We start from the raw sequence: 7,650 nt of genomic DNA, 5'->3' as shown, positions 1-7,650 counted from the left end.
TTTTTTTCTAAGAGTGACCCCAAGCTGGCATTAGGAAGCCTCTGAGATGAATCCCATATAAATTAATTTTAGTGTCTACAGGGTAGACATCTTTAAAAGGAGTCAACATTCATTATTTAGGATATTTCACATATAATTCTGATGAACTGCTTCTTATAAAAATCTGGAATTCTGGCTTATGTTATTACGTTGTTAAGTGTCGTTGAGCTGTAGACAACCCTGTGAACGAAAGGCCTGAACACTTGTATAACTTTCATCGTTTCTTCAAGTTCATAGAGTTTCTGGGGGCAAGCTATTTCAGAAGGATGCCACTCCTGCTTCCAAGCTTGTTTTAATTGGGGAGCTCCACCAAACAGTTTACCATGTGTAACCATTATTGCATTTGACATCAGTGTCATAGTGTTTAGCATCACATCAACCACAAGTTACCTCTGTTCAGCAAACGGACAGAGCAATGAATGCTTTACCACATAGAAGAATATTTGACCAAAAAAACCCAATTAAAACCAGGCCTGAGTGCCACAGTTAAAATAACCCACCTTTGCCTGGGTAGCATCATTTTCTATCCACTAGGCCAATAGAGCTCTCTCTATGTTGTTGTTGTTATTGTTGTTAAGTGCCATCAGGTAGTAGACAACTTACAACAACCTTATGAACAAAAGACGTGACCATTTGTATAACTTTTATTGTTTCTCTACGTTCATAGAGTTTCTGGAGGCAAGCTATTTCAGAAGTGGATACCACTCCTGTTTCCAAGCTTGTTTTAATCAGGAAGCGCCACCAAACACTGTGATTCTTTATGTAACAGTTTCTGCATGGCAGTAGTAATTCAGCGATGCTGATTAGCAAACATGTAATTTGGCCATGCAATTTCTAATGACAACAGAACTATTTCATTCTAAAACTACTAGCTTAGTCCTTTCCAGCACTAACATTTACAACTCTTGATTTAGACAAATCTAAATACAGCAAATGAAATCAACTTTTAGATCCTTTTTGTAATAGAGTTCCCAAATAAAGAATCATATTTTTTTTTTCCATTCATTTCAGCTTTGGGAACAGTAAGGAATTCAGATCAATGATTATAGTACATGCTCAGAAAACATTTTTTTTTTGTTGTGTCGTAGCCATTGAAAAGTCGATTAGACATTGCCTTTTCTGTGGAGTTTAAGATTGTTTATGTGAAGTACTCATATTTTGACATCTTTAACTTCCAATAGGGAATGTGCTTTTCTACATTAGATATCCCTTTTTCCTCTGTGGAAAGGGGTGTTTCGTTGGAAGTTTTGATCCTTTGAGGAACCTATCTGGCACTGAATTTTCTTTGTCCTAATTGCGAAGATGGAGATGCTAGTCTTTCATACTTTGATGTGTAACTAGGCAAAGCTGAAAAGGTCACCTTGCTTGGAAAGCTGGAGAATGAGTGAAGGAGAGGAAGACCTACAGTGAGACGGGCTCTAGTGGTCAGAGATGATTAGGTTGGCACAGGATAGGGCAAGGTTCAGGGTAGCTGATGATAAGGGTCATGGTTGATTTATACTCGATTCAACAGCACCTAACAGTAACAATGCATAAGTTCATTACAAAATGCTAATAATTAAATACATATAACCAACCTCATACATAAAGCAAAATGATGTATTGTAACCAACAGCAATTAAGAAATGGCTTCTTTTCATATATTTAAGTAGTCAGCATATCAGATTTCCACAATTAATCAGAACGTTTGCATTTATTTTTTATTCCATGTATCACATTTTCATAGCCAGCCTAAGAAGAAAAATAGAACCTTTGGAAAATGAAACATTTTACTCTGCTTTTTTAATACAATCTCTTTTGTTAATATGTTATAGTCAAATGATTTATGGAAAATTTTGATGGTCCAAAATTCAATATTTACTGACCAGCTTTTTAAAAAAAATTATTGGCTGCAGACCTCATAGGTAGGGATTTGCATTGCCAACCCCAAAAGTCAGGGGTTTCCAATCAGCTGCTTCACAAGAAAGAGAAGTGATCTTCTACTGCCTGATTTGCAGCCTCTGAAAACTTACTCGAATGTCAGCTTTGAGTCCATTCCAACTGGTCAGCAAATAATAAGAACAACAACATTGGTATATTAGTCTCTCGTGGAAGTTTGGAGGCATTATTGTTATGTATAATCGAGTCCACAGTCAACCCTCTTGGCACCAGTAGACAGGAAATTAAAAAACATATTGCGATGGGAAAATCTGCTGTTAGGGACCTTTCCAAAGTTCTGAAGAGCAATGGTGTCTCTCTGGAGACTAAGATGCATCTAATACAGACCATGTTCTTTGCAATCACTTGTTATGCATCAGAGAGTTGGACAATGACTATGGAAGATAGAAGGAGAATTGATGTATTTGAGCTGTGGTGCTGGAAAATAGTATTGTGGGTACCATGGACTTCTAGGAAAACAAACAGATTCATCCTGGAAAGGGTTAAACCAAGTGGCTCCTTGGAGGCAAGGATTCTGTGGCTTTGTCTGACATTCTTTGGACATGTTGTAAGGAGGGACAGGTCCTTGGAGAGGGACATTATGATTGGGAGGGTGGAGGGACAGCGCAGGAGGGGAAGGCCCTCTATGAGGTGAATTGATTCAGTGACTGGGGTAATTGGGATGAGTGTATCGAAGACAGTATGACCGGCACAGAACAGAGCAGAGTTTAGGGCTGTTGTAGTAGGGTCGCTATGAGTCTCAAGTGACTCCACAGCACATAACAACAACAACAACAACATAATCAAGTCAAGTATTTAGTCATAGTGACCCTATGAACAACATATCTGTACCCTGGTCTAACCTGTGCCATCCTCGTCATCTCTGTCACACTTCAGTTCATTGCTACACTGGCAATACATCTGGTTGTGTCTTCCTCTCTTTAGCTGACACTACTTTTTCAAGCATGGTGTCCTTTTCCAAGAAATAGCCTCTCTTAGTAATATGCTTAAAGTATGTGAGATGAAGCTTTGCCTTGCCTCCAAAGAACATTCTAGTTGCACTTTCTCTAAGTCATATCTGTTTGTTCTTTTGACAGTCCATGAATGTTAAGTACTCTTCTCCAACACTACAACTCAAAGGCCTCAACTTTTTTCTTTCATCATTTTTCATAGTCCAGCTCTAACTTTCATAGGAAATGATTGAAAAGATCATGGCCTAAATCAAGCACACCCCAGTCCTCAAATCAATACCACTGCTCCTCAATAATTTGGAGAGGTCCCTGACTGCAGACTTTTCTAATGCAATACATCTCCTCATCTCCTGACTGATGATACCAAGTGTGTTGAATGTGGATCTGAGGAAGAGTAATTTGTTGACAGTTTAAATCTTCTTTCCATAGATCATGATATAGCCTGTTAGTGTGGTGGTTAGAATTTTTGATTTCTTGGTGTAGTTTTCGAACCAAGTTCTCCTCACTTTCAGCAAGTAAGTTTGTGTCATCTGCATATTGCAGGTTGTTGATGAGTCTTCCTCAGATCCTGATTCCAAATTTCTCCTCATGGAGTCCAGCCTCTCAATTATTTGTTCAACATGCATATGGAATAAGTATGGAGAGAAAGTACAACCCTGACACATCTTTCCTGATTTAAAACCATTTATGTTCCCTGGCTATGTTTGGACACAGCCTGTTGATCTAGGAGCAAGTGTCTCAATCTTCTCAATGTACTAAATGGATGCTTTGCTAAGAAACAGGCCCAGCCGCTGGAAGTTACAATCCACCAGAGATACTGAGGGAGAAAGATGGACAATCCCTTCCTATGCTATCAGCTACCAGTTGCTTCTGACTTTGTGCAATGTGAGAGAGATAGTTGAGTATTTCGGTTCTAGAATCATCCTTATACAATCAAATGAATGTTTAGGGACTTATCACAAAGCGTGAAGGCACAATCATTAAGCAGTTGGCTGTTATGTCAAGATTTGTTGTTAAAACCACCAGTTGCTCCCCTTGAGTCTACAGACTCAGAATGCCTGTACTGCAGATAAGCTTGGAGCTCTTTTCTCTCTTTCACTGCTGTTGAGTCTGAATTAACTCGTAGTTGACTCTTCATTGGGTTCTCAGGGGCTGCAAACTACAAGGGAAAAGATAGTCCATCTTTCTCCTTCTGAGTAGCTGGTGGATTCAAACTGGCTGGTGTTTGGATTGGCAACTCAACTCCTGCCCCAACAGGCCTCCTTAAAAATCCCAAAGGGTATCTATAAATTAGAGTATAACTAAACAGTGAGTTTGAGTATTTTTGTTGTTTATTTAAGTGATTTATCAAGTCAACAGAAGGTAAGAGCTCTCCCACTTCTTAGAAAACTTTTTTTTTATACTGTATTTTCCGGGTTTCCCAAAATTTAGCTATACACACAAATTTTGCCACTATCAAAATCATGATGGACAAATCACTTATGGAATCAAAGTATTGCTTCTTACTCTGGGATTTATATTGTATCTTGGTATCATTCTGAAAAGATCTTGATTTGTGACATATTTGCTTCCCATGTTTCCAATAATAAATTAAGTGTTCAATAGCCTGCCTAGTCTACTACTTATTCCCTGAATCATGAGTGACTTCTGACTCTCATCAGTGTTCCTGATAGGAAGAACTTTCAGCAGGTAATTTATTTTTATTTTCTCTCCAATATTATTGCCTCTCCATTCTTTCAGGTTTGTATTGCTGTTGTTTTTTAATTTGTTAGTTTTGTTCTGGTTTTATAATTTCCTATTCCTATAGCAAAAAATAAGGCCCCAGGAATAGATGGTATACCAATTGAAGTATTTCAGATAACAGATGTTGCCCTGGATGTGCTCACCAAGTTGTGCCAAGAAATCTGGAGAACAACCACTTGGCCAACTGACTGGGAGAGATCTATATTTGTTCCCATTCCAAAGAAAGGTGACCCAACTGAGTGTGGAAACTACAGAACAGTGTCATTGATTTCACATGCATGCAAGATTCTACTGAAAATTATCCACAAACGATTAGAACAGCACATCAGCAGAGAACTGCCGGAAGTCCAGGCTGGGTTTAGAAGGGGTCGTGGTACTAGGGATATTGTTGCTGATGTTAGATGGATCTTGGCTGAAAGCAGAGAATACCAGATGAATGTCTATCTGTGTTTCATTGATTATGCAGAGGCATTTGACTGTGTGGATCATAACAAACTGTGGCTGACTCTGAGAAGAATGGGAATCCCAGAACATTTAATTATGCTAATGCAAAACCTATACTTGGACCAAGAGGCAGTAGTCAGAACAGAGCAGGTTAACACTGCATGGTTCAAAATTGGGAAGGGTGTATGCCAGGGATGCATCCTGTCTCCATACCTTTTCAACATGTATGCAGAGCAGATTATCCAAGAGGCTGGGCTCTATGAGGAGAATTGTGACGTCAGAATTAGTGGGAGATCTATTAACAATCTGCGTTATGCAGATGACACAACCCTGCTTGCTGAAACTGAGGAGGACCTCATGCACTTGCTGCGAAGGGTCAAGGACTGCAGCCTTCAGTATGGACTGAGGCTCAATGTCAAGAAGACAAAGATTCTCATCACTGGACCAATTGGCAGCATCAGGATGGATGGCGAAGAGATTGAGAGTGTTCACAGCTTCAGTTTGCTCGGCTCCACAGTCAACACTCTTGGCACCAGAAGTCAGGAAATCAAAAAGCGTATCACTATGGGAAAGTCTGCTGTTAGGGACCTCTCTAATGTACTCAGGAGCAACGGTGTCTCTCTGGAGACTAAGGTACGCCTGATACAGGCCATGGTCTTTTCAATCACTTCTTATGCATCAGAGAGTTGGACAATGACTAGGGAGGACAGAAGGAGAGTGGATGCTTTTGAGCTGTGGTGCTGGAGAAGGGTACTGAATGTACCATGGACTGCCAGGAAAACAAACAGATTCATCTTGGAGAGGATTAAACCAAGCTGCTCCTTGGAGGCCAGGATTCTGGGGCTTTGTCTGACATACTTTGGACATGTTGCCAGAAGGGACAGGTCCTTGGAGAGGGACATCATGCTTGGGAGGGTTGAGGGACAATGCAGGAGGGGAAGACCCTCTATGAGATGGATTGATTTGGTGACTGGGGTAATTGGGATGGGTGTGTCGGAGGCAGTGCGGTTGGCGCAGGATAGAGCAGAGTTTAGGGCTGTTGTGCATAGGGTCGCTATGAGTCGCAAATGACTCGACAGCACATAACAAGAACAACAACAAATAGAAAACTCTCACAATTTATGACCATAAGGCTCGCAGTCATAATTTCCTCTTAAATTAAAAGTACATAGTAAAGTGTTAACATAGTTTTTGTTTGTTTTGGTTGCACTGAGGTTTATTTTCTTTACTATGGAGTGGCATCCACTTCCTAAACAACATGCCTCCAGAAACTCTATGAATGTTAATAGGTATCTTTAGTTGCAGAGGGGCTTCAAGCCTTTTGTTCCTAGGGTTGCTATGAGTCGTGCTTGAGTCAAAAACAATCAACAAAAACATATCAATATAAAGTTGTATAGTTCATTGCATGTTAGCCTGCTCACAGAAGGGTCTGTGGTTCAAATCCACTAGCCACTTGATGGGAGAAAGATGTGACAGTCTGTTCATGTTAACACTTACAGTCCTGGAAACCCAGTGATGGTGGAGAGTTACCATGAGTTAGAGGAAGTTCAATTGTAGTGCATGTTTTTAAATATATAAATGCATAAACACAGTTGAAATTATGAGGATTGGGCCCACAGTACACTGTAATTTTCATAAGGTTGCTATCAGTAAATTTGATCAGACAGAATCTGAGAAAAAACAATAATATAAATCCTACTCAAGTGAAGTAATGAATATATGTTCAAAGGGACATAAATTGCTCACCATAGTTAATAAATAAAGGAATAAAAATGATATATAGTCTGTTAGTTGTTTGGGTTATTATTTTTAAGCCATAGAAATAACTTGAAAATACATTCCTTTAGAAATGCTTCTTTATGGTCATTTGACATAATTATTATTAACATAAATTCCTTGAGGGAATTTATTTTCAAATTAAGTTCCATATTTATCGTTACATGTTTCTTCTCTTTACTGAAGAGTTTCTGGTAACTAGCGTAAAATTTTTAGTTGAATGAAATGAAATATGACCCAATTTGGCAAAACAGTAAAAATGAAATATATGCTAATGTAAACATGATTGTTAATATTATTATTTGGTCTCTGGGAGTCCTGGTTGACTAGATGGCACCTAACAACAATATAATTAATGTTGATAAAATAAATAATGTATAAAATGCATGACATTTGTGTTTACTTATCATTTTCAGGAAGTAGGAATGATCAGATTTAGTTCTAGATACCGCTGTGAATGAATGTCCTGTAACAGCTCTGGTTCATACGGAGTTGTATTACTGACCACATTATGGGCCACATCTCTCTGAAGATTTTTAATTCCTCCATCAGATTAGCTATGAGTTGGTTATGATTCAATAAAATGAGGAAGAAAAGGGGAGATCTACAGTAAAGAATAGGTGGAGATAAGAGTTACTTGCAGATATTTTAATTTGTCAATTCAAAAGGAAGTAGCAATAAAAAAATCATTAATTCCTGGAGAAGATTATCTTCCTTCATCCACTTGAGTTTTTGAATAGTTTATGTCTCATTCCTACAC

Source organism: Elephantulus edwardii, unplaced genomic scaffold, assembly GCF_000299155.1.
Source record: "Elephantulus edwardii isolate Elephantulus edwardi_28Jun2011 unplaced genomic scaffold, EleEdw1.0 scaffold00022, whole genome shotgun sequence".
In the NCBI taxonomy this organism is placed as follows: Eukaryota; Metazoa; Chordata; class Mammalia; order Macroscelidea; family Macroscelididae; genus Elephantulus; species Elephantulus edwardii.
The sequence above is the reverse complement of the archived record's forward strand: the minus strand, read 5'-3'. Positions refer to the sequence as shown.